We start from the raw sequence: 26,720 nt of genomic DNA, 5'->3' as shown, positions 1-26,720 counted from the left end.
GTTTTTAACTGACTAGAAACAGATGATTTCATTAGAAGTAAGTGCCTCAATTACTCGGGTAATTGAAGGATAATAAATAATAATCGGTAGTTAATTAGAAGTTGCTTTATGTTATTTCTGTATTTCTTATGAAAGAATTAAAGTGCTGTAACAGCTGGAAGAGAAAAGCCATAAGCTTTGGACTCCCTCCCTATCAGGAACATACACTGTCCTTGATTGTTGAGTCTGTCTTATTGAATGGGAGACCTGTAAAGACATCACGGTAAGAGACATAGCTTAAAGGACGGTATTGTTTCAGTTTAAGACAATGTGTGTAATTAGCTAGAACCAATGGAGTTAACTCTTAGCACATTAGTGACAAATTATAAACCAATTAGCTATTTCCAATAACTCGGCTAAGGTGGAGTTACAACATCTCTTGAGCTTGGCCTAAATAGCCAAGTGGTTATGGTACTGGGTTTGTAACCCTAAGACCAAGAGTTCAAATCTCACAATGGCAAAATTATGAAACAATGTAACTTCATCTGAAAAAACAGATGGAAACGTGTTTGTACTCGAAAGAGTTACAGAGTACACTCCAAATTTATTTAAAAGATTATCAAGAGTTCAAATCTCACAATGGCAAACTATGAAACAATGTAACTTCATCTGAATAGGAACAGATGGAAACGTGTTTGCTTGGCCTAAATAGCCAAGTGGTTATGGTACTGGGCTTGTAATCTCAAGATCAAGTGTTCAAATCTCACAATGGCAAACTATGAAACAATGTAACTGCATCTGAAACAGATGGAAACGGGTTTGTACTCGAAAGAGTTACAACATCTCTTGAGTTTGGCCTAAATAGCCAAGTGGTTATGGTACTGGGTTTGTAACCCCAAGATCAAGAGTTCAAATCTCACAATGGCAAACTATGAAACAATGTAACTTCATCTGAATAGGAACAGATGGAAACGTGTTTGTACTCGAAAGAATTACAACATCTCTTGAGTATATTAAAAGGATTGTAGAAACCATCGTTAGGAAGTTAAGGATTATATAAGATTAAAAGAAAAGGCATTTAATGTTGACATAAGTAGGAGTAAACCTGAGGATTGGGAGGTTTTTAGAATACAGCAAAGGAAGACCAAGAAACTGGCAAAGAAAGGGAGAGTAGAATATGAACGCAATCTAACAAAAAAACATAAAAACGTACTGTAAAAGCTTCTATTGGTATGTAAAAAGGAAGCGTTTGGATAAGACAAATGTGGGTCTATTGCAGGCAGAGTCAGGAGAATTCATAATGGGGAATAGAGAAGCTAAATGATTACTTTGTTGTTTTCACTGAGCAAGATACAGGAAATCTCCCAGATTTAGAGAACCAAGGGACGAGGGAGAATGATGAGTTGAAGGAAATTAGTATAAGTAAGAAGGTTGTATTGGGGAAATTAATGGGTCTGAAAGTTGGTAAGTACCCCAGACCTGATATTCTGCATCCCAGAGTGTTGAAAGAGGTTACTATAGAGATAGTGGATGCATTGGTGATCATTTTCCAAAATTCTATAGATTCTGGAATGGTTCCTGAAGATTGGAAGATAGCAAATGTCACTCCACTATTTAAGAAGGGAGGGAGAGAGAAAACAGGGAACTACAAACCAGTTAGCCGTACACCTGTAGCAGGGAAAATGCTAGAATGTATGATAAACAATGTGATAAATGGATACTTGGATAATCATGATCTGATTGGGCATAGTCAGCATGGATTTACGAATGGGAAATCAGGTTTGACGAATTTGTTGGAGTTTTTTGAGGATGTTGCTAACAAAACTGATAAAGGGGAGTTGATGGAGGGAGTAAACTTGGGTATTCAGAAGGCTTTTGATGAAGTCCCCCACAGGAGGTTGATTAGCAAAATAAAAGCACATGGGATAGGAGGCAATATAGTGGCATGGATTAAGGATTGGCTAACAGGAAGAAAACGGAGAGTAGGAATAAATGGGGCACTCTCGTGTTGGCAGGCTGTGACTCGTGAATTACCGCAAGGATCAGTACTTGGGCCCCAGCTGGTTACTATATCAATGATTTGATGTGGGGTCCAAATGTAATATTTCCAAGTTCGCAAAGCTAGGCGGGAATGTGTGTTGTGAGGAAGATGTAAAGTGGCTACAGGAGGATTTGGACAAGTGAGTGGGCAAGAACATGGCAAATAGAATATAATGTGGAAAAATGTGAGGTTATCCACTTTGGCAAAAGGAACAGACGTGCAGATTATTTCCTAAATGATAAGAGATAGAAAGTACAGATGTTCAAAGGGACCTGGGTGTCCTTGTCCATAAGTCACTAAAAGCTAACATGCAGGTGCAGCAGGCTATTAGGAATGCTAATGGAATGTTAGTCTTTATTGCAAGAGGATTTGAGTACAGGAGTAGTGAAGTGTTGCCTCAATTGTATAGAAGCTTGGTTAGACCGCACCTGGAGTACTGTGTGCAGTTTGGGTCCCCTTACCCCAGAAAGGATATTATTGCCATGGAGGGAGTGCAACGAAGGTTCATCAGACTTGTTCTGGGGATGGCGGGACTGTCTTATGAAGAGAGATTGGGCAAACTGGGCCTGTATTCTCTCGAGTTTCGAAGAATGCGAGGTGATCTCATTGAAACCTACAAAATACTTAAAGGAATAGAAAGGGTAGATGCCAATAAGATGTTTCCCCTGGTTGGGGAGTCTCAAACCAGGGTACACAATTTCAAAATAAGGGAGATGCCACTTAGGACTGAGATGAGGAGAAATTTCTTTACTCAAGAGGGTTGTGAATCTTTGGAATTCTCTACCCAAGAGGGTCGTGAAAGCTCAGTCATTGAGTATGTTTATGAAAGAGATTGATAGATCTCTGATTCACAATAATGTAAAGGGTTATGGAGACAGTGTTCGATCAGCTACGATTGTATTGAATGGCAGGGTAAGTTGGACAGGCTGAATGGCCTTCTCCTATTCCTCTGCTCCTATTATGTAAATCAAGTATGGAAGAACCGGTTTAGATCTTCGGGGGTAGGTGAGCGTCCTCCTATCAGCGCAAAGGTCGTTTCCAACAAACCTCAGGGACAGGTGAGTACTGAGTGTGGTTAGTCCTGGGACTGTTTCAGTGGCGGATTCCCTGTCAGTAGAAATCCCAGTAAGGTGTAGTGCTTCTCGGAGTCAGTGCCAGTTTCTCTGTCGGTGTGAGGAGTTGAAGTTGTTGTCCACTTCTCTTGGATTGATCACCCATTTGAAAGTGTGGAGTTGGTAGAATTTCATTGATAAGTAACCTTTTCCTCTATTGTCCCTCTATTCATTTGCTGATAAGTTTCTAAAATGTGTTTATAATCAATAAGCTCTGATACCATTTACTAATTTGGTGTCTGAGTCTTTGCCCGGTGGTTAAATCTTTGACAAACTCAAACAGTTTAAAAGGGCGGTTTGGGTTCCAGTATTAGGCTGTGCATCGCTAAATTAAAACAAGTCTAAAATATCAAAATACCCCTTCTAAAACTTACAATAGTACGAACATACATATGAACATACGAATTAGGGCAGGAGTAGACCACTCAGCCCCTTGACCCTGCCCTGCCATTCAGTAAGATCATGGCTGATCTGATGTGACCTCAACTCCACATTCCCACCTACCCCCCGATAGCCTTTCACCCCCTGGTTAATCAAGAATCTACCTAGCTCTGCCTTAAAGATATTCAAAGACTCTGCTTCCACCACCTTTTGAGGAAGAGAGTTCCAAAGGCTCACAACCCTCTGAGAGAAAAAATTTTCCTCATCTCTGTCTCAAACGGGCGACCCCTTATTTTAAGCAGTGACCTCCTAGTTCTAGATTCTCCCACAAGAGGAAACATCTTTTCCACATCTACCCTGTCAAGTCCCCTCACGATCTTCTATGTTTCAATCTCAGTCCCTCAGCACCGGCATTGTCGTCACTCATTGTTTGATGTGAGTGAAAGCTGCACCTTGTTCTGTGAGCATCCTTTGCAGTGAGCTTGTGTAGAGGTTCAGAGTCTGATGACAGATTGGCTAAAACTTGGTGAGGGAGACCCTGTGTGGGTTCACTGATGTTCCAGGAAGACCAACAGCTGTGTGAAGGCTTTATTACAGAACTCACATTGAGAGCGTCTCTCCGCTGTTGAGTGCATTGATGGACCAGGAGATACACTGACTGTGTGAAGGCCTTGTCACACACTTCACATCTGAATGGTTTCTCTCCATTATGAATCTGCTGATGATTCAGGGGATCAGAGAGGGTGAAAACCTTGTCACAAACATCACACCTGAAGAGTTTCTCCTGTGTGTGAATCCTTCGATATTCCAGGAGGGTCAAAGAAAGCTTCATCACAAACCTCACACTTGAAGGGTTTCTCCCCTGTGTGGAATCTCTGCTGCAGCAGGAGGTTTGATGACTGTGAGAATGATTTGTCACACACCTCAAAGTGAATGGTTTCTACCCTGTGTGAATGCACTTACGTACACGGATGTTTGATGACTGTGAGAATGATTTGTCTCACACCTCACATGTGAACGGTTTCTCACTGGTGTGAATGTGTTGGTAACTCAGCAACCTGATAAATATTGGAAAAGCTTTATCACAAACCTCATACTTGAAGGGCTTCTCATCAGGCGTCTCATAGATATTGGAAAAGCTTTATTGCAAATCCCACAAATGAAGAGTTTCTCCCCTGTGTGGATCCTCCGATGGACCAGGAGGTTCCATGACCTCCCAAATGATTTGTCACACACATTGCGTGTGAATGGTTTCTTCCCTGCGTTGGTGCGTGCGGAGGTGGGATGAAACCGAGAATATTTTGTCATGCACCTCACACATGAACGGTTTATCCCGTGTGAATCCTCTGATTGAGTAGAAGTCACAATGAGTTAGAGAATGATTTGTCTCACATGTTACACTTGGAACAGTTTCTCCCATGTGGATGCGGTGGTGTATGCAGAGGTTTGATGAGTCATAGAATGATTTGTCACACACCTCACATGTAAATACCTTCTCCCCTGTGTAAATGCAATGGTGTCTGTGGAGATTTGATGAGTCAGAGAACATTTTATCGCACCTCACATGTGAATGGTTTCTCCCCTCTGTGAATACGTTGGTGTATGAGGTGAGATGATTGCAAAAAAGATTTGATATACACCTTGCATGTAAATGGTTTCTCACCTGTGTGAATGTGTTGGTGCACGAGGAGGGCTGATGACTGCGAGAAGGATTTGTCGCACACATCACACGAGAATGGTTTTTCCCATGTGAATGGGCAGGTGATTCACCAGCCCGATGACTGTACAAAGCCCTTGTTACACACCTCACATTCAAAAGGCTTCTCCCCAGTGTGACTGCGTCGATGATTCTCGAATATCGATGGATGTGTGAAAGCTCAATCACATGCCTCAAACTCAAACAGTTGCTCTTCCATGAAGCTGTCCCTATGTTACCAGTTCAACAACAGATGCACCTTGTGTGTAAGGAAACTTAATGAGCCTGTGGAGCCCTCCTCACACTTGAACAGCCTCTCACTTGTAGGAATGAGTCAATGGTTCATGTGGCTCGATGAATGATTGAAGCTCTCACCACATTTGGAGCCCGGTCACACTTCTTCCCAGCCTCACCCTGACCGATCGCGCACAGCCAAACCTTCGGAAAGATTGGTTCTGATGGAAGGTTCCACACCACTGACCAGTTTCACATCTGATGATGTGTCAAAACTCCCCTAACCCGACCGATTTCCAGATGATGGTTTCACTGCCCAACCTCCTCTGTGTTGAGCAATGCTGTGAACGGACTGGATGTCTTCCATCAGTTGTGTAGTCGTTCCTTCGATGATGGTCAGGATCTGTGATGTCTATCTGCTCTGTATTCTCTGGTGTAGTACGGTGCAATCCTTCTATAAAACAGGAAAAGGAAACATGATTTCCTCCGACCCCCTCTCCTCCCTTGTTGATGGGACTGACTCCTCAGTTTATTTTTATTTGTACTTTCACAGGGTATGGGCACCACTGGCTAGGCCAGCATTTGCTGCCCATCCCTAATTGCGTGGTTGCGGTGAGCCACTTTCTTAAATCACTGCAGGCCTTGTGATGTAGGTACAGCCAGGGCCATGGAGAGAAATCATGGGCCCTGGTGCTTCTCCTGTTTCATGGCCCCTTATCTCCACCACCCCCAGCCCCTTTAACCCTCCCCCTCATCCTTCAGGCACCCAGAACTATGAACCATAGTCACACGGGGGTCAAACTGTTTCAAATAGCTTTAGCAAAACCTCTTGGCTTTTGTACTGTATGCATCTATTTATAAAGCCCGTTGAAAGCTCAGGTTTCAGTATGATAGATGTTACAACCACGGCTCTGTCAGACAATTACACACAATTTGGTCATTCATTCCAAGCAACCAGCTCCATTTCTTTGATCCTGGTCCTCCTATGCAATATCCAGACAGCAACATCCAAAAGGCTTGAACCTAAGAAGCACTTCAAACAACAATCCCATGTGCAAGTGAGAATATCTGAACTAACAGTGAAATATTCTATTGGTCAATGATTCCTGCTTTTACTTCCAAGTTTAAAAATTGCAAAATCTTCCAATAAGTTAGCACCAACCAATTCACCAGTAATATTGCTATTTCTATCCACACAAGTGGGCTTTGTTAAAAGAAAAATTACACTTTACATTGAGTGATCAATATTTTCTAATCTTAAATTGAAACTAACCACACTTCATATAATAGGAGAGAAAACTACTGCAGAATGCTGGAAATGTGAAATATAAACAGAAAATTTATCTTTGTACTTCAGCAGGCCAGGCAGCACCTGTTGAGAGAGAAACAGAGACAACATTTCAGGTCCACGATCTGCACTAGTTCTGACAAAGACTCACTGACCTTTTTCTGTCTTCACAGATGCCACCAGTGATGCTGAATGTTTCCAAAACCCTCCCATTTCTATTGACGCAAAAGTAGCCCCTTTCACCAGCTCTCCAAAAAACAACCAGATTCCTGTGAGCCCATCATTCCCCTTCAGCAGCAGCTGCCTGAGATCTGGTTTGGAACAACATTAAACATCAATTTAAAAATACATTAAGGTGAGAAGAAAACATAAACAACCTGCTGGGCAAAAACAAAATCAATGCCAAAGCAATAAATTGATAATTTTTAAAAATGAGTAACCAATAAAAATGACCATTTAAAAACTGCCAAGCAGCAGAGTGACCTAATAAAATCCTTTTTTGCCTTCTCACTGGAGAGAGAGAGAGAGAGAGTCAGAATTGGCCCCAAGTCCTGGTCACAGGGAAGGGGGAGGGGACCAAGGCTGAGCTAAGGAGTTGAGTTTAACTAACATTAACATAGTCATACAGTCATAGGGGTCTACAGCACAGAAAAAGGCCCTTCGGCCCATCGAGTCTGCACGGTCAAACAAGTAGCTAATTATTCTAATCCCATTTTCCAGCACTAGGCCCATAGCCTTGTATGGCATGGCATCGCAAGTGTACATCCAAATTTTCTTAAATGTTATGAGGGTTCTTTGCCACCCTTGCAGGCATGGAGTTCCAGATTCCCACCACTATCTGGGTGAAAAAACTCTTCTTCACATCCCCTCCAAACCTCCTGCCGCTTACCTTAAATCTATGCCCCTTGGTTATTGATCCCTCCACCAAGGGGAAAAGTTCCTTCCTGTCTACCCTACCTATGCCCTTCATAATTTTATACACCTTAATCATGTCCCTCTTCAATCTCCTCTGCTCCAGGCAAAATAACCACAGTCTATCCAATCCCTCCTCATAACTAAAACTCTCCAGCTCAGGCAAAATCCTGGTAACTCTCCTCTGTACTCTCTCTAGTGCAATCACACCCTTCCTTTAATGTGGATTCCAGAACTGCATGCAATGCTCTAGCTATGGCCTAACCAGCATTTTATACAGTTCCAGCATAACCTCCCTGCTCTTATATTCTATGCCTTGGCTTTTTTTTTTGGAAAAATATACTTTATTCATAAAATATCTGAAAGAACATTCCAAGCCATTTCAAAATCGCCATCACATAAGTACAATCAGATTCAACTTTTATACATAGATCACAAGGTGCATCAATATGCCTTGGCTAATAAAGGCAAGTATCCCATATGCCTTCTTAACCACCTTATCTACCTGTCCCACTACCTTAAGGGACTGGTGGACATGCACACCAAGGTCCCTCTGATCCTTGGTACTTCCCAGGATCCTACCATTCATTGCGTATACCCGTGCTTTGTTTGTCCTGCCCCAGTGCATCACCTCATACTTATCCGAATTAAATTCCATTTCCCACTGATCAGCCCATCTGACACACAATATCCAACACAGCTCCAGTCAAACAGTTCAGCACAAAGCACCCAGTAAACAGCTCTCAGCTGGATCTTCTCACACAGCATAAGGGGCATTTCCACACCTGATTCCCCACAGGATAGTCAGACTGCCTGAACATTAGTGTGGATATTATGTGATGCAATTATTATAAATTCTGTTCCTTCACTCACCATCTCCTCACTTGGTTTTCGGTCCCTACAGGAAGTGAACCAGCTGTGGAAGAGGAAGAGGAGAGAATGGGCAGAGTGGATGGGTTCTCTGATTGACGTCACTCACAGCCAATCCAAATATTTCTGGAGTAACATGAGTTTCCTGAAGCTTGGGAAACTACCAGTGAAACGGAGGCGACTTTGAGCAGCAGATCAGGTGGGGATTTAAATTTGTTATTGTCCCATCTGAATAAAACCTCACTTATTGCAGCTGCTGTCTCAGTTCCCCTAGTAAACGTTTGACAGAGATGTCTAGTGTGAGAATAGCATTCTTCATCTTCGGAGGCTTTCAAACTGACATCAGTGTGGGATGTGTAGCCTCTGATGTGTTTAACAGCAGATCAGAAAAGGAAGACTCACAGCATCCAAGGCAGTGATGATGGTGGCATGCACAGAAGAAAGGGACATAAGAGAGAGAGGGGTGATTGAACCAGTGCTCAGGGAGTGACTCTATTACCCAGAGTGACTCTGTCACTTAGGGATAGAGTTGGGGCTCCTTGTATGAGTAGATGCAGCATGGGTTGATATATGACAGCCTTGCCCTGTCCAATGGTGGCCTCCTGTTGAAGTTCAGCCCCCCTCAGTTCCAGTTTCTGAGGCTCAACATTTGGTTTCTCTCCCAGGGTGTCCCAGTCCACTCACCTGCCCAGAGATGTCTCTAGTTGATTCAGCTCTCCCAGGGCGTCCTGGTCCATTCAACTCTCTCGGGATGTTTTGAGACTGTTGGTGCCTGAACGCCCAAAACCCTGAGTGTAATTTGAAGAGCCGCCTCAAACAGGTGCAATCGGCAGAAACTCACCACTCTCATTATTCCCATCTGGGGCCGTGGTCATTTCTGTGGCTGATACCAGCTTCCTGGATGATGTTTAATAAACCAGAGTTAAAGATTGTGAAAGTTGAAATCTCACCTTATGTAATATTTTTCAAGGGGTTTTCCTGAATTAAATCTTTTTCCATTGTATATGACCAATTGAAGCAGTTTTATTTACAGGTGGTACATTGTGATCTGATTGGTTTCAAGATCACTGTACTGTGTAAATATCTACAGGATAATTTCTTCACTCATTTTACAACATGTTTGTGTTTTAATAAATAGTGGGTGGGGTTTGTACAGAGAGCCCAGAACCTGAGGAATTATTTGTGCGGCCCTGACAACAACTTTCATCCATGTTCATGGAATAATCCATCTGGAGTTGGATTTGAACCCACAACCTTGTTCTCTGAGTCAGAGGATTGTGGGTTCAAGTCCCACTCCAGGACTTGAGCACAAAAATATCATGGCTGACACTCAGGACTGAGGGGTGGAAGAGATTACAGAGATAGGGAGGGGAGAGGCCATGGAGGCATTTGAAAACAAGCTAAAAAAACCTCACTAAAACTAAGACTGAGCTTTCATGGGAAGACTGGGTTATTCCTCGAGTTTTATTCCTGACAGACTGTTGGAACTATGCCCAAAACAATAGAACTTTCATGAGTGAATGAAAGCAGACTGGTTAATCAGCAGTACTGACTGAAGACAATCTCTTAAGATGTCCATTCCAGCTGACACCAGGAACTTTACCACCTTTCACAGCTTCAGGAACCCAGACACAGATAACACTGACACCTGCAGCTCTAACTAGTTACCACTTTAAAACAATTCAAACTTTCAGACTGCCAGTTTACAGGGTGAAAAGCATTCTGTACACAGCCTTGGGACTGAACCCCTTAGAAACTGAATCTAATACAACAGAAATATTGTAAGTTATTGTCAGTTGTGGCTTAGTTAGCACTCTCGTCTCTTGAATCAGAAGGTTGTGGGTTCAAGTCTCACTCCAGAGATTTGCACACTGAGGCTGACACTCCAGTGCATGACGAAGGGAGTGCTGCACTGTCAGAGGTACCATCTTTCAGATGAGTTAAACCAAGGTCTCTCAGCCCTCTCAGGTGACAGTAAAGTCATTGTAGAAGAGGGGAGTTGTCCCCAGTGTCCTGGCCAATATGAATACTGCAATGTCACAAAAAAGATTATCATGCTATTACCATATTGCTGTATCTGGACACTTTGTCAGGAAGATATAACAACTTTCATAATGTTATTGGAATTTACTGTGTTTGATAGTGTCTATGTGTTTGTATGGCGTGTGTGTGTGTGTGTGTGTATATGTGTCGGGGGAACTTAATTGAATTCACGACAGCTGGTCTGAAGGCTTTGATGTCACAAAAAAGCTCAGTTTGAAATGCTAAATAGGTAAACATGGCTGAAGTTTCAGAATGGGAGGTGTAAGGTAATTTGCAATTTTAAATAAACCAGAGTAGCTTGAATTCAAAAGAGGGGGTGAAATGTTACACCTAGAGCCAAAAGAGATTAAGAAGCAATGCGTTTACTTTTCCTGAAATTTATTGGTAAAATTGGTACTATGATAAATGTTTATTAGACGGGTAAAGCCCAAAAACATAGTGAAACAATGAGAATTTGCATTCAAAGAGGAAAATATGTATAAGGAAAGAAGTCTGTGTGTAAGGGCAAGCATTCTAAGATCTAACAAGTGTGAAAAGCCTCCAGCCTCTAAGCTTCAAGTTGCTGTCTACAAGGACTGAAGTTAAGAAAACTCACTTTTAATTCGACTCTCCAGAGTGTGTGCTTTGCCTGCATCTGTTTAAATCTGTGTGTTTTACTGTTGCCTTAACAGAGGTATAACTGGGAGTCAGATTAATTAGAGGATTTAGAAGTTATTATAGTAGCAATTTATAGACATATGTATGTGCTTAAAATTGTTTCCTTTTATTAATAAAGGTTTAATTTAGTTTTGTAAAGAACCTCTAAGCCTTAGTGGACTTCTTATTATTGGATTTAAATCCAACATCTCGAAATAAAATACAAATTGCAAATAGTTGTGGTGGCTGTTTCAAATTTCCCTCTGGGATTTGTGCAGCTTGACATTTACCATCCATCTTGCCATAAAATGCTTGCTGTGCACAAATTGTCTGCTAGTTTCCTACACCACAACAGTGAGTACACTTCAAAAAGCACTTCATTGACTGTAAAGTGCTTTTACATGCCCTGAGTTCATGAAAGTTAATATATAAATGCAAGCCTTTCTTTCTTAGGGAGATGTTATGCTTCCTGTGAACTGGAAATTATAAACCCATTGATGGAGAGAATATACCAACCCACAGTGACACAGACCAATATATTGTGTAAAGGAATCTTACTGTAGGCTCCTGAATGTTTCAGTGAACAGCAACACACTATGCTGATAAATCAGGTAGTTTGAATTAAGTTAATTAAACAAATGAATTTATTGTGAGTTATAAATCTATACAGAAGATTGATAAAACAGCATACAAACAACAACACAATATTCAGCTCACATCAAAATTTGAATCAACCAAAATAACAAAGCATTTGAAAATGACTCAAGATCTTTCCTAGAACATGAAATGAATCTTGGAAGAGTGTAAGGTGAACATTTCACACCATTATTACATTGAGGTATGATGGGCTGAAGGAATGAGGGAACTCAGGTCAGCAGAGTCTCACACCCACTCCCTCACCAGACTCAGGATAGTAATTTTCACAGGCAGGAGAGTACAAACATTCCCCATTGTATTAATCAAACACCCGTCACCTGAAGAGGATCTATCTATAATTCACATCACCAACTAAAACAAGGTCTGATTCTACCCCATATCCACTCCTGAGAGCTGGCTCACTTTATTAACACATACACTCACATCAGGTGAAACTCTCTCAGAATACGACACACAGAAGCTTATTTAAAATCCCTGTGCTCCGATGGTCAGAACTGAACTTTAGTGACACAGGATGGAGCTCATTTCCATCGTGCAAACATATGCTAGTTCCAGGGAGCAGAGTCAGAGGGCGGAGTTCCAGAGAGGTGAGTATAAAAACCTTACCTCGGGGATTCGCGGCCTAGTTCCAGGGAACAAGAGTCGGGGGATAGAGTTAGTGGCATACCGGTAAATCTGTGACCTGATTGGCTGGTAGAGAATCTACACTGAATTTGAATCTAAAACATTGTTAAACTAATTAAACCAAATAAATTAATCACTTAATTAATAAGTAGAGGGTATCTAGACCAGAATCAGGGGATTACTGTTCTTAGAATTTAGCATTTATAGTAGAAATAGGAGTTTTGGAGATGTGGTCACACCCAAGGTAAAGACAGATAGATGGGTGACCGCTAGAAGGGGCAGGCAGTCAGTGCAGAAATCCCCTGTGGCTGTCCTCCTAACAGGTAAACCATTTTGGATACTGTTGGGGGGGGATGGCCTATCAGGGGAAAACAACAGCAGTAGTTAGAGTAGTGGCACCATGGCTGTCTCTGTTGTTCAGCACGGGGGGTCAAAGCGCAGAAGAGCAATTGTCATAGGGGACTCTATAGTCAGGGGCTCAGATAGGAGCTTCTGTGGTCGTGAAAGAGACACCAGGATGGTATGTTGCCTCCCTGGTGCCAGGGTCCAGGATGTCTCTGATCGGGTACGGGACATTCTGAAGGGGGAGGGAGAACAGCCAGAAGTTGTGCTACTAACAACATAGACATAGGTCCTGCAGCAGGTGTTGAGGGAGTTAGGCAGAAAGTTAAAAAACAGGACCTCTAGGGTTGTAATCTCAGGATTACTCCCTGTGCCACATGCCAGTGAGGTTAGAAATAGGAAGATAGTGCAGCTAAACACGTGGCTGAACAGATGGTGTAGGAGGGAGGGTTTCTGATATCTGGATCATTGGGATCTCTTCGGGGGCAGGTGGGACCTGTACAAGAAGGACGGGTTGCATCTAAACTGGAGGGGCACCAATATCCTGGCTGCGAGGTTTGCTAGTGTCACTCGGGAGGGTTTAAACTAGTATGGCTGGGGGTGGGTGGGAATCAGAGCAATAAGTCAGCAGGTGAAATAAATGACTGGGAACCAGTGAATATGGCCAGTAAGAGGAAGAGCAGGCAGGGAGAAATTACTGAACACAGTGGGACTAGGGGTCTGAAATGCATTTGTTTCAATGCGAGAAGTATAACAGGCAAGACAGATGAGCTTAGAGCTTGGATTAGTACTTGGGACTATGATGTTATTGCTATTACAGAGACTTGGTTGAAGGATGGACAGGATTGGCAGATAAATGTTCCAGGATTTAGATGTTTCAGGCAGCATAGAGAGGGATGTGGAAGAGGTGGAGGAGTTGCAGTGCTGGTTAAGGAGAATATCACAGCTGTACGACAAGAGCACACCTCAGTGGGCTCATGCAGCGAGGCAATATGGGTAGAGCTCCGGAATAGGAAGGGTGCAGTCACAATGTTGGGGGTTTACTATAGGCCTCCCAATTGCCGGCGGGAGATTGAGGAACAGTTATGTAGGCAGATTTTGGAAAGATGTAAAAGCAATAGGGTTGTTTTGGTGGGTGATTTTAACTTTCCCTATATTGACTGGGAATCACTTAGTGCTAGGGGTTTGGATGGTGCAGAATTTGTAAGGTGCATCCAGGAGGATTTCCTGAGACAATATGTAGATAGTCCAACTAGGGAAGGGGCAATACTGGACCTGGTATTAGGGAATGAACCCAGCCAGGTGGTCGAAGTTTCAGCAGGGGAGCATTTCAGGAAAAGTGACCATAATTCAAGTTACTGGTGGATAAGGATAACAGGAGTCCTCGGGTTACGATGCTTAATTGGGGGAAGGCTAATTATAACAATATTAGGCAAGAACTAAGGAATCTAGACTGGAAGCAGATGTTTGAAGACAAATCAACAACTGACATGTGGGGGGTTTTCAAAAGTCAGTTGATAAGAATTCGGGATCGGCATGTTCCTGCTAGGATGAAGGATAAGCACAGCAAGTTTCAGGAACCTTGGATAAGGAAGGATATTGTGAGATTAGTCAAAAAGAAAAGGGAAACATTCATAAGGGCTAGAAGACTGGGAATAGATGAAGCCCGTGGAGAATATAAAGAAAGTAGGAAGAAACTTAAGCAAGGAGTCAGAAAGGCTAAAAGGGGTCACGAAAAGTCACTGGCAACCAGTATTAAGGAAAATCCCAAGGCCTTTTATACAAATGTAAAAAGCAAGAGGGTAGCCAGGGAAAGGGTAGGCCCACTCAGGGACAGAGGTGGGCATCTGTATGTGGAGCCAGAAGAAATGGAAGAGATACTATATTAATACTTCTCATCAGTATTCACCAAAGAGAAGGACTTAGTGGTCGATTTGTCTAGGGAAGAGTGTGTAGATAGCCTGGATCATGTTGAGATCAAAAAAGAGGAGGTGCTAGGCGTCTTGAAGAATATTAAGGTGGATAATTCCCCAGGGCCAGATGGGATCTAGCCCTGGGTGATGAAAGAGGCAAGGGAGGAGATTGCTGGGGCATTGACAGAAATCTTTGTATCCTCACTGGCTACAGGTGAGGTCCCAGAGGACTGGAGAATGGCCAATGTTGTTCCATTGTTTAAGAAGGGTAGCAGGGATAATCCAGGAAATTACAGGCCGGTGAGCCTTACGTCAGTGGTAGGAAAATTATTGGAGAAGATTCTTCGTGTTAGGATTTACTACCATTTGGAAGCAAATGGGCGTATTAGCGAGAGGCAGCATGGTTTTGTGAAGGGGAGGTCGTGTCTCACTAAATGGATCGAGTTTTTCGAGGAAGTGACAAAGATGATCGACAATGGAAGGGCAGTGGATGTTATATACATGGATTTCAGTAGGGCCTTTGACAAGGTCCCTCATGGCAGACTGGTACAGAAGGTAAAGTTGCACGGGGTCAGAGGTGAGCTCGCAAGATGGATACAGAATTGGCTTGGTCATAGAAGACAGAGGGCAGCAGTGGAAAGGTGCTTTTATGAATGGAGAGCTGTGACTAGTGGAGTTCCGCAGGGATCAGTGCTGGGACCTTTGCTGTTTGTAGTATACATAAACGATTTGGAGGAAAATGTAACTGGGCTAATTAGTAAGTTTGCAGACGACACTATGGTTGGAGGAGTTGCAGATAGTGAAGAGGACTGTCAAAGGATACAACGGGAGATTTGGGCGGAGAAACGGCAGATGGAGTTTAATCCAGACAAATGTGAAGTAATGCATTTTGGAAGGTCTAATACAGGCAGGAATTATACAGTAAATGGCAGAACCCTTAAATGCATCGACGGGCAGAGGGATCTGGGTGTACAGGTCCACAGGTCACTGAAAGTGGCAGCGCAGGAGGATAAGGTAGTCAGGAAGGCATATGGCATGCTTGCCTTCATTGGCAGGGGTATTCAGTATAATAGCTGGGAAGTCATGCTGCAGCTGTATAGAACCTTGATTAGGCCACACCTGGAAGATTGCATGCAATTCTAGTTGCCACATTACCAGAAGGATATGGAGGCGTTGAAGAGGGTGCAGAGGAGGTTTACCAGGATGCTGCCTGGTCTGGAGGTTATTAGTTAGGAGTAGAAGTTGGAAAACTTGGATTATTCTCACTAGAGCGACAGAGATTGAAGGGCGACTTGATAGAAGTTTACAAAATTATGAGTGGCATGGACAGAATAGATAGCCAGAAGCTTTTTCCCCAGGGTGGAAGAGTCAATTACTAGGGGACATAGATTTAAGGTGAGAGGAGAAAACTAGAGAGGAGATGTGCAGGGCAAGTTTTTTACGCAGGGGGTAGTGAGTATCTGGAATTCGCTGCCAGAGGAGGTGGTGGAAGCAGGTACGATAGTGGTGTTTAAGAGGCAGCTTGACAAAGACATGAATAGGATGGGAATAGAGGGATACGGACCCCAGAAGTGCAAAATGTTTTAGTTGATGGGCAATATGATCAGCGCAGGCTTGGAGGGCCGAAGGGCCTGTTCCTGTGCTGTACTTTTCTTTGTTATTTGTTCTAAATTGCAAATCTGGTACAGAGTGCACAATGACACTGCAGTCATTTGCAAACTGTAGATCACGTGTATCTATGGTGGTCAGTTTAGTTTTGGCACGGAGGCAACTGAGATAAATGAGTTTCCCATCTAGATGATATTTAATACTGACACCAGAGGGCAGTTGATCTTCGATGAGGTGAATAGTCACTGTCAGGTAGATTGTAAATAGAATGGGGGCTATCACACAGCCTTGCTTGACACCAGTCTGGATTTTGAAGGCTTCTGTTTCAGATCTCCCACGCAAGACAGCTGCAGTCATATCATCATGAAGCAATTGCAGGATTGTGATGAAGTTTTTTGGACATCCAAATCATTGGAGCACAATCCACAGAGCTTCGTAATTTACTGAGTTAAATGCTTTCATCCTGTCAATGAATGTAACAAAGAGTTTGTGATCTTGTTCTCGACATTTTTCTTGGATTTGTCTGGCAACAAAGACCATGTCGGAGGTTCCTCTGGAAGGTCTAAAACCAATTCAAAGTTCTAAGTGATGTCTGCATCACTCAATCCACGTGGGGAACTGATGCCTGCTGGACAAATCGTCGACTTGTTCGATTGCTGATGAACATCCGCCCAGCACCAAGACATCACAATGTCCAAGGTCCAAGAGGGAGAAGATCAATGTCTCAGCCCTAAAACAGCCCAACTGAAGTAAGGAATTCCAGGTGCAGCTCACGACCAATCTGGAAAATCTTCGCACATCCAACTCAATTCCAAACAGTGGGATCAAATAAAGTCAGCTGTACTAAACTCCTGTGTCCAGACTATTGAGTTTGAGTATCATCGTCACCAGGACTGGTTCGATGAACTGGCTCAAATATGTGACCTCCTGGAACAAAAATGATCAGCCTTCATTGTCTGGCAGAGCAATCCAAGGTCACAACTCAAGAAGGCAGCATTTCAACAGCTCAAGACTGACACCCAAAGACAAATCCGCAAGATGAAGAATATGTGGGAAGAGAAAGCCTGAGAGATCCAACAATATGCTAATCATCATAACATACAATTTTTTTTTTGAACTGTGACTGCAATAGCTTCTCCAAATCACTTTGAACTTGTCTGGAAGGTAACTCAATATTACATTTAAATTTTCAAGTATCTACTTATTATCCAATTTGATTACAGGAAAATACAATTCAGAATCCTTTATTTCTACCTCTTTCTCTTTATCTACCATCATTAACACCTTTTGATCTTCTTCCCTGTCAAAGTACTTTTTAAGCATACTTAGATGACATACCCTCTGATTCTTTCTTCTGGAGTATTTATTGGATAATTTACTTCACTCAGCTTCTTTTCAATCCTGTAAGGCCCACTAAACCTTGCCTTTGATAAGTCACCCAGTACTGGTAACAGGACTAGCATTTTTTCCTCATCAACGCTGTGGCTTTACTTTCTACCTTCACTTTCATGACTTGCTATGGTGTCTTTAAATGTTCCCTAGCTAACTCACATAGTCTGTCCAATCTTTCTCTAAGGTTTGATACTTAATCCAGGACAGTAGTTTCTGAATTCTGACCCACCAATTTCTCATGAATCAATTTCAATTGTCCTCTTACCTCATGACCATAGACTGGTTCAAAAGGACTAAAACCAGTCAATGCATTAGGAGCATCCCTAATAGCAAATAATATGAATGGAATTCCCCTATCCTAATCCTGTGGATTGTCCTCACCTCATCATAGTTTTTAAAGTTTGACGTCATCTTTCCAAAGCCCCTTGTGACTCAGGATGGTAAGCTGTTGACTTAAACTGTTTTATCCCCAAACTGTTCAGTACTTCCTTAAACACCTGTGACATGAAATTTGAACCTTGATTTATTGTGTTCCTTTTGGTAAACCATATCTTGTACAAAATTTAGTCAACTCCTCCATAATTCTCTTTCTTGTAATAGTTCTCAAAGGTATCACTTCAGGAAACCTTGTAGACACATACATTATGGTCACCAAGTACTGATTTCCACTTTTGTTATTAGGGAGCGGTTCTACACAATTAATCATGACCCTAGTAAAAGGTTCTTCAAATGCTGGAATTGGAATTAAAAGAGCCGGCTTAATCATTACTTGTGGTTTCCCTATCCCTGCCAGGTGTGACATATTCTACAGAATTTGACTACATCTCTAAGCAATCCAGGCAAATAAAAATACTTTTTGCATTTCCGCTTGTGTCTTTCAAATTCCTAAATGACTCTCCATTGGAATTTCATGAGTTACTCTCAGGATCTCATTTCTACATCCAAATGGTTTAATAATCTGATACACTTCCCTCCAACTTTCATTTGCTGAAAGGCTGCCATTTTCTCATTAAAACCTTACCCTTAAGGTCATATCATTCTGGAAAACATTCCGCCTCTGTTCCTGAGTAAGCTGTCTGATCTAACCGTCTTATTTGCATATCGTTCTTCTGTAACTCTACCAACTGCCTTGAGCTAAATACCTCAGGTGCATTATCCTCCATTCTTTCTTCCTGAACAATTTTAGCAAAAACAGTGTCAACTAATTTGGAACAAAGACAGAAAATGCTGGAAAAACTCAGCAGGCCTAGCAGCATCTGTGGAGAGAAACAGAGTTAATGTTTTGAGTTGTATGACCTTTCTTCAGAGCTCTTAAAAAGGGTCATATGGACTCAAAACATTAATTGTTTCTCTCTCCACAAATGCTGCTAGACCTGCTGAGTTTTTCCAGCATTTTCAGTTTTTGTTTCAGAATTCCAGCATCTGCAATGTTTTGCTTTCAGCTAATTGGACTTCCACACCTTCTCCATGCCTTTTAACTTCCTGTTTTTTCTGTTTCAACTGTAAGCCTGTGATCTTGTTATCACACAATCTGGAAACAATCCAAGGTGCTCCCTCTGCAACACTTCTGTAGAAAACATCTCCACAGGCTGCTCAACTACCATGGGCATCACCAATATCTGTGACCCAGCTACATCACGACCTAAAATTAATTGAACCGTTACAATGGGCAATTTTTCCACTACTCCAACAATCACCTCAGCTGTTTTCTATTTACTCCTTAACTTTACCTTCCACAATGGAATAGGTCTGGCATCTCCATGAACCCTGCTTATTATTACCTGTTTCTGCAATACTCCCTCTGAACAACAAATATCAATATCCCATAACATGAAGGATTGACTAGCCCCTGTGTCTCTTAAGATTTTAACATCTTTATCTATTCCATCCTGAACTCCACTCTGTACATACGGAAAGACTTCCTTCACATACAATATTTTTAAACATTTCTGCAACCTGCTCTTCAGAACTCCTTTGGGTAAATTGTGACCACATTTCCACTCTTTTCCTATCACTGATTCTTCCTGTTTAGCCTGTACACTTTTTTTTTCTGTGCCTGAGCCTCAAAACCCACAGTACTTTTACTTCCAGAACTTTTCTGTACCCCAATAATCCCAACAGATTTCCCCGTAATTCCCAACTCACTGACCTGTGTTCAACTTTATTACAATGAAAATACCTCAATTTTCGAGTGTCACTTCTACCCTCAGCACCTTCCTTTTTATTCTGAACAAACAGAATTTCCACCTACTCCTTCTCTTCCCTGACTACCCACCTTCCTTTCACCTTGTCACTTTCTATCCATCTCTGATTTAAAAGGGTGACAAAAAAAAAGGTTTAGAGCTATGAACTAACTCATAAAGATCAGCTATCTCTGTTGCTTGTCTTGCCGCTTCAACTCTCTGTTCCTCCACATGAGTCCTCATGACTGAATGAATTGAATTTTAAATTATTCCAAAAGAATTACTTCTCTAAGAGCTGCATATGTACCTCTACCCTTAATGCCCACCAGTCAAAATTATTTTGTTTAACTCTCTCAAGCTCAATATAAGTTTGACCAGTCTGTTTTCTCATATTCCTAAATTTCTGCCTGAATGCCTCAGGAACCAACTCACATGCCCTCAAAATAGCCTTTTTCACCATATCATAGTTTACCGACATTTCTTCTGAAACGTAAACCTCCACCCACCAACCTAGATTGTAACAACAACGTCCAGTTTTCCTGTAGCCATTTCATCGATTTAGCTATCTTCTTAAATGAAAAAACGAATGCTTCAACATCTCTTTCTTCAAACTTTGGAAGAGCTTGCACAAATTTAAACATCTCCCACTGAGTTTTGATCTGGAAATAAGTCATTCCTCACCATCTGGTGTCTCTTTTTTTAACTGCCAGCATTTTAAGCTGGAATTCTCTATCTCTCTCTCTTTTTCTCTTTCCTCCTTTTCTAACCTTGCCACTTCTAATTCAATTTCCTGTTTTCTTTCTCTCTCCTGCCTTTCTGCCTGTTTCCTTTGGAATGTCCTTTCTCTTTCCTTTTCTTTCTTTGCCCTTTTTCTGCTGCCTCTAGTTCCAGTGTTTTTCATTTGTAACTGAATTTTATTGCATTCCAACGACCTACCCTTGGAGAACTCGGTCTCTTAGGTATTTCTTCCAATTTCAAATGCTGTGCTATACCTTCAATTATGTCTGACTTCCTTATTCCTGCAGGTAATCCTAATTGTAACTTTTCTACCAGTTCCATTAACTTAGCTTTATTTGCCTTTTGTAAACCAAACAAAGTTATAACTTCAACTTCCAGATAAGTCTTTGCAACTACCAAAGCCATTTTGGAGTCTCACCACTTAAAAAAAAAACCTTACACCAACTCTTGAATTCAAAGTGCTTCTTGTACTCGTAACCTTAAGATTCACCAATCCCAAACCAATTAAGGAATTTCAAATATATCCCGCAAAGAGCCCCCAATTTTGTTATGGCATGGCGGATGGTAAATGCCGAGCTGCTCAAATCCCACAGGGAAACTTGAAACAGCTGCCACAACTGCTTTTCAATTTGTATTTTATTACGACATGCGTACTTTGAATTCAGTAGTAATAAGTCCATTGAGACATAGAGGTTTGTTACAAAACTAAATTAAACATTTATTAATAAAAGAAAAGATGTTAAGCACATATGTAGGTCTACAAATTACCACTATAGTAACTCCTAACTCCCCTAATTAACATGACTCCCAGTTACACCTTCATTAAGGCAGCAGTAAAACAAATTAGATTTCAATACACCCAGGCAAAGCACACAACACCCTGGACAGGGATATTTAAAGTGAGTTTTCTCAGCTTCATTTCCTGTCGACAGGAGTCTTGATGCACTGAGGCTGGAGGCTTTTCATACTTGTGTGATCTGAGAATGCCTTCTCCTTACACATAACCTCACCTCCTTTATACATGTTTCTCCCTTTTAATGTAAATTCCATTGTTCCAATATTTCTTTGCAACTTTACTTTTCTCATAATATAAATCTTTCATAGTACTCATATTATCAGTAACCTTTGGGGAAAACACAATTTAGCTTAGCGTGATAAGGCTAGGTATAACCTCATACCATCTCTTTGAAATTCAAACTAACCTAATTTATCTAAAAATGCAAATATTCCTCACACCTCAGATTCTAAAACATCAGCCATGTTTATGTATTTAGCGTTTTAAACCTAGCTTCCCTTTTGATAACTCAAAAGCTCCAGACCAGCTGCCTCCAATTTAATTAAATCCACCTCGCCCCTCCACATCCACACAGAGAAACTAATCCAAACCCATTAATCTACCTTTACAATAAATCACAATAATATCATGACACTTATCACACACCTCACACCTGAATGGTTTCTCACCAGTGTGGATTCACTGGTGCTTCAGGAGGTCGGAGGATTGGGAGCAAATATTGCACCTGAAGAGTTTCTGCTGGTGTCCAGGGAAGGTCAAAGTTATCAAGAAAGCTTTACCACACAATTCACAATTGGTAATTAACTCCTTTTTGCGAATGGACTGATGAATGCGGAAGTTTGCTAACTGTGTGAAGGTTTGGTCACACACCTCACACTTGAGTTTCTACCGTGTGGATCCTCTGGTGTCTCAGGAGGTGAATCCCATGCGGGTTTGCTGATGTTCCAGGAGATTGCAGGCTTAATAATTCACACCGACAGCGTTTCTCCCATGAGTGAGTGCATTGATGGGCCAGAAGATCTGCTGACTGTGTGAAAGCCTTGTCACACACCTCACATCTGAAGGTTTTCTCCTGTGTCAATCCTCCAATGGACCAAGAGGCTCATTCAATGCGAGAATGATTTGTCACACACCTCACGTGAATGGTTTTTCCCGTGTGAATGCGTTGGTGGTTGCGGAGGGTCGGCAACTGCGAGAATGATTTATCACACATCTTGAATATGAACAGTTTCTCTCCTGTTGTGAATGGGTGGTGAGCACGGAGGTTTGATGACTGCATGAAAGATTTTTCGCACACCTTCAATGCAAATAACTTCTCTCCTGTGAGAATGCGTTGGTGTGTGTGTGTAGGGATGTTGAGTTTAAGAACGATTTGTTTCACACCTCGCACGCGAATGATTTCTCCCCAGTATTTGTGCTGGTGCATGAGGAATTGCAATGATTTCAAGAATGACTTGTTGCATAACCTGCAAGTGAATGGTTTCTCCCCTGTGTGAATGCATTGATGTGTGCGGAGAGTCAATGACTTGGAGAATAACTTGTTGCACACCTCACACATGAATGGCTTTTCCCCAGTGCGAATGCATTGGTGCCCATGGAGAGGCATTAACTGCAAGAATGATTTGTTCACATACCTTGCATGTGAATGGTTTCTCCCGTGTGAATGTGTTGGTAGAGGGGGCTCGCTAACTGTGAGAATGACTTGTCGCACACCTCACATGTGAATGGTTTCTCCCCGTGTGGCTGCGTTGGTGTACACGGAGGCTTGATGATTGTGAGAATGACTTGTCGCACACCTCGCATGTGAATGGTTTCTCTCCTGTGTGAATGCGTTGGTGTACGCGAAGATTCGTTAAGTGTGGGAATGACTTGTCACACACCTCACATATGAATGGCTTCTCCCCTGTGTGACTGCGTTGGTGCATGCGGAGGCTTGATGACTGTGAGAATGACTTGTCACACACATCGCATGTGAATGGTTTCTCCCCTGTGTGAATGCGTTGGTGTACGCGGAGATTTGTTAAGTGTGGGAATGACTTGTTGCACACCTTGCATGTGAATGGTTTCTCTCCTGTGTGACTACGTTGGTGCATGCGGAGGCTTGATGACTGCGAGAATGACTTGTCGCACACCTCGCATGTGAATGGTTTCTCCCCTGTATGAATGCGTTGGTGTACACGGAGGTTCGTTAAGTGTGGGAATGACTTGTCGCACACCTCGCATGTGAATGGTTTCTCCCCTGTGTGACTGCGTTGGTGCATTCGGAGGTTCGTTAACCGTGAGAATGACTTGTCACACACCTTACACGTGAATGGTTTCTCCCCTGTATGAATGCGTTGGTGCATGCGGAGGTATACTAACTGTGAGAATGACTTGTCGCACACCTCGCATGCGAATGGTTTTTCCCCTGTGTGAATGCGTTGGTGCATGCGGAGGTTCGCAATCTGTGAGAATGACTTGTCGCACACATCACATGTGAATGGTTTCTCCCCTGTGTGACTGCGTTGGTGTTTGCGGAGGCTCGCCACCTGTGAGAATGACTTGTCGCACACCTCGCATGTGAATGGTTTCTCCCCTGTGTGAATGCGTTGGTGTGTGTGTAGGTTACATGATTTGGAGAATGATCTATTGCACACATCACACGTGAATGGCTTCTCCCCTGTGTGAATGCGTTGGTGGTGATAGAGGGATGATGAGTTCAGGAATGATTTGTTGCACACGTCACACGTGAATGGTCTCTCCCCAGTGTGTATGTTCTGGTGCATCAGGAATTGCGATGAACTCGGGAATGATTTATTGCATAATCCACATGGGAATGGTTTCTCCCCTGTGTGAATGTGTTGGTGTACGCGGAGGATCCATGGCAGTGAGAATGATTTGTTGCACACCTCGCACGTGAATGGTTTCTCTCCCGTGTGAATGCGTTGATGTTTACGGAGGGCCGATGCGTCAAAGAATGATTTTTTGCACGCGTCACACATGAATGGTTTCTCCCTGGTCTGAATGTGCTGATGAAGGTGAAGCGACGATGACCCTGAGAATGGTTTGTCATATACTTCGCATGTAAATGGTTCCTCTCCTGTGTGAATACTCTGGTGCCTCAGGAGATCAGACGACTGTGTGGAAGCCATCTCACAAACATCACACCTGAAGGGTTTGTCTCCGGTGTGAATCTCCAGGGGGTTTGAAGACGCCAAAAAAAGCTGTATCTCAAACCTCACGCTTGAAGGGTTTCTCTTCCTTATAGCTGCCCTATGTTCACAGTGGTCAGAACAGTTCTACCTTTTGTATCAGCAGATCATATAAGTCTGTCAAGCCTTCCTCTCGCACCTCATACTTGAACCTGTAGGAATGAGTCAGTGGTTCATGAGGCTCGATGAATGATTGAAGCTCTCGCCACACTTGGAGCCCACTCACACTTCTTCCCAGCCTCACCCTGACCGATCGCCCACAGCCAAACTTTCGGAAAGGTTGGTTCTGATGGAAGGTTCCACACCATTGACCAGTTTCAGATCTGATGATATGTCAAAGCTCCCCTGAAGCTGTGAAGGGACTGAATGTCTTCTTACAGTTGTACAGTTGTTCCTTGGGTGATGGTCAGGATCTCTGGTGCCTACTCTCTCTGTATTCTCTGGTGTATTACGGTGCAATCCTTCTGTAAAACAGGAAAAGGAAACATGATTTCCTCCAACTCCCTCTCCTTTGCTGAAGAGGCTGACTCCTCAGTTAGAGACTGTTCCACAGTGAGTGCCAGTCTGCTATTCCCCTGTGTGGGTGATCAGACGCAAGTTCTTTCTTTTTCCTCACTTGACTGTCACACACGCTCTGTTTCCAGCAGGGACACTGGATAGTGACCAGGAGCAGACAACGTGGCTACTTGCTTCGCCCAGCACCCCCATCTTCCCAGGCACCGTGAGGACAACGGAAAAGACAGTCAGGCAGAGTGTAAAATGGGCTATCAATTCACTATGAGTTTAGGTCGTGCTGGAGAAGACCAGTTTTACCCTTAAAGTGTGTGTTTAATATAAAAAAAACTCAGGAGAATTGTTAATTCAATGGAAATTTTGAAATTTCTCTCCTTGTTTTCCAAAATTATTTGGAGAAAACATACTGGACAGGAAGTGATAGAAGTGAAGGAAAATATTGCTTCAGTGTAGCTGATTGAAGGGTTCCGGTTTATCCTGGGAAATTAGATACACTGCACTTGCTCAGACTGCACATCCTAAATTCAGCTATCAGCCACATCACTGGGCAAAACTATCAAATCCAAGCCCAGGCTTTTGGGAAAAGCCGAGGCCTTCATGTAAAATCTTTAAAGTTGGCATGAAAAGAAATTTCAATAAATGTGTCTCTGCACCTCCCAGATAATTACACCTCACTTTCTCATATTCAGTAATGACCCAGCAACAAAACTCAGCCTGTAAATCAGAAGGGAAATGCTTCCAATAAACACACAATATCCAACACAGCTCCAGTCAAACAGTTCAGCACAAAGCACCCAGTAAACAGCTCTCTCAGCTGGATCTTCTCACACAGCATAAGGGGCATTTCCACACCTGATTCCCCACAGGATAGTCAGACTGCCTGAACATTAGTGTGGATATTATGTGATGCAATTATTATAAATTCTGTTCCTTCACTCACCATCTCTTCACTTGGTTTTCGGTCCCTACAGGAAGTGAACCAGCTGTGGAAGAGGAAGAGGAGAGAATGGGCAGAGTGGGTGAGCTCTCTGATTGACGTCTCTCACAGCCAATCCAAATATCCCTGGAACAACATGAGTTTCCTGAAGCTTGGGAAACTGACTAGTGAAAAGGAGGCGACTTTGAGCAGCAGATCAGGTGGGGATTTAAACTTGTCATTGTTCCATCTGAATAAAACCTCACTTATTGCAGCTGCTGTCTCAGTTCCTCCTGGTAAATGTTTGACAGAGATTTCTAGTGTGGGAATAACATTCTTTATCCTCGGAGGCTTTCAAACTGACATCAGTGTGGGATGTGTAGCCTCTGATGTGTTTGACAGCAGATCAGAAGAGGAAGACCCACAGTATCCAAGGCAGCGATGACGTGCAGTGGTGGGATCAGTACATACACAGGAGAGGGGGACAGGAGAGAGGGACACAGGAAAGCAGGGCACGGGAGAGTGAGCTGAGGAGAGGGGTGCAAAGATTGACAGAGGAAGTGACTGTGACTTGGAGATTGACTCTGTGACTCGAGTCATATAGAACCTTGGTGAGGCCACAGCTGGAGTACTGTGTGCAGTTCTGGTCGCCACA

The 26,720-nt window shown here is 42.7% G+C and overlaps 1 pseudogene; it reads right to left on the bottom strand.

The window, feature by feature from the left end:
• Nucleotides 1-21,393: 21,393 nt before the first annotated feature.
• Nucleotides 21,394-26,124, bottom strand: LOC121291429 (annotated as a pseudogene).
• Nucleotides 26,125-26,720: the final 596 nt, after the last annotated feature.

The sequence above is a fragment of the Carcharodon carcharias genome, chromosome 19, assembly GCF_017639515.1.
Source record: "Carcharodon carcharias isolate sCarCar2 chromosome 19, sCarCar2.pri, whole genome shotgun sequence".
Taxonomy (NCBI): domain Eukaryota; kingdom Metazoa; phylum Chordata; class Chondrichthyes; order Lamniformes; family Lamnidae; genus Carcharodon; species Carcharodon carcharias.
Note: the sequence above shows the minus strand (reverse complement) of the source record. Positions and strands in the feature narration are given on the sequence as shown.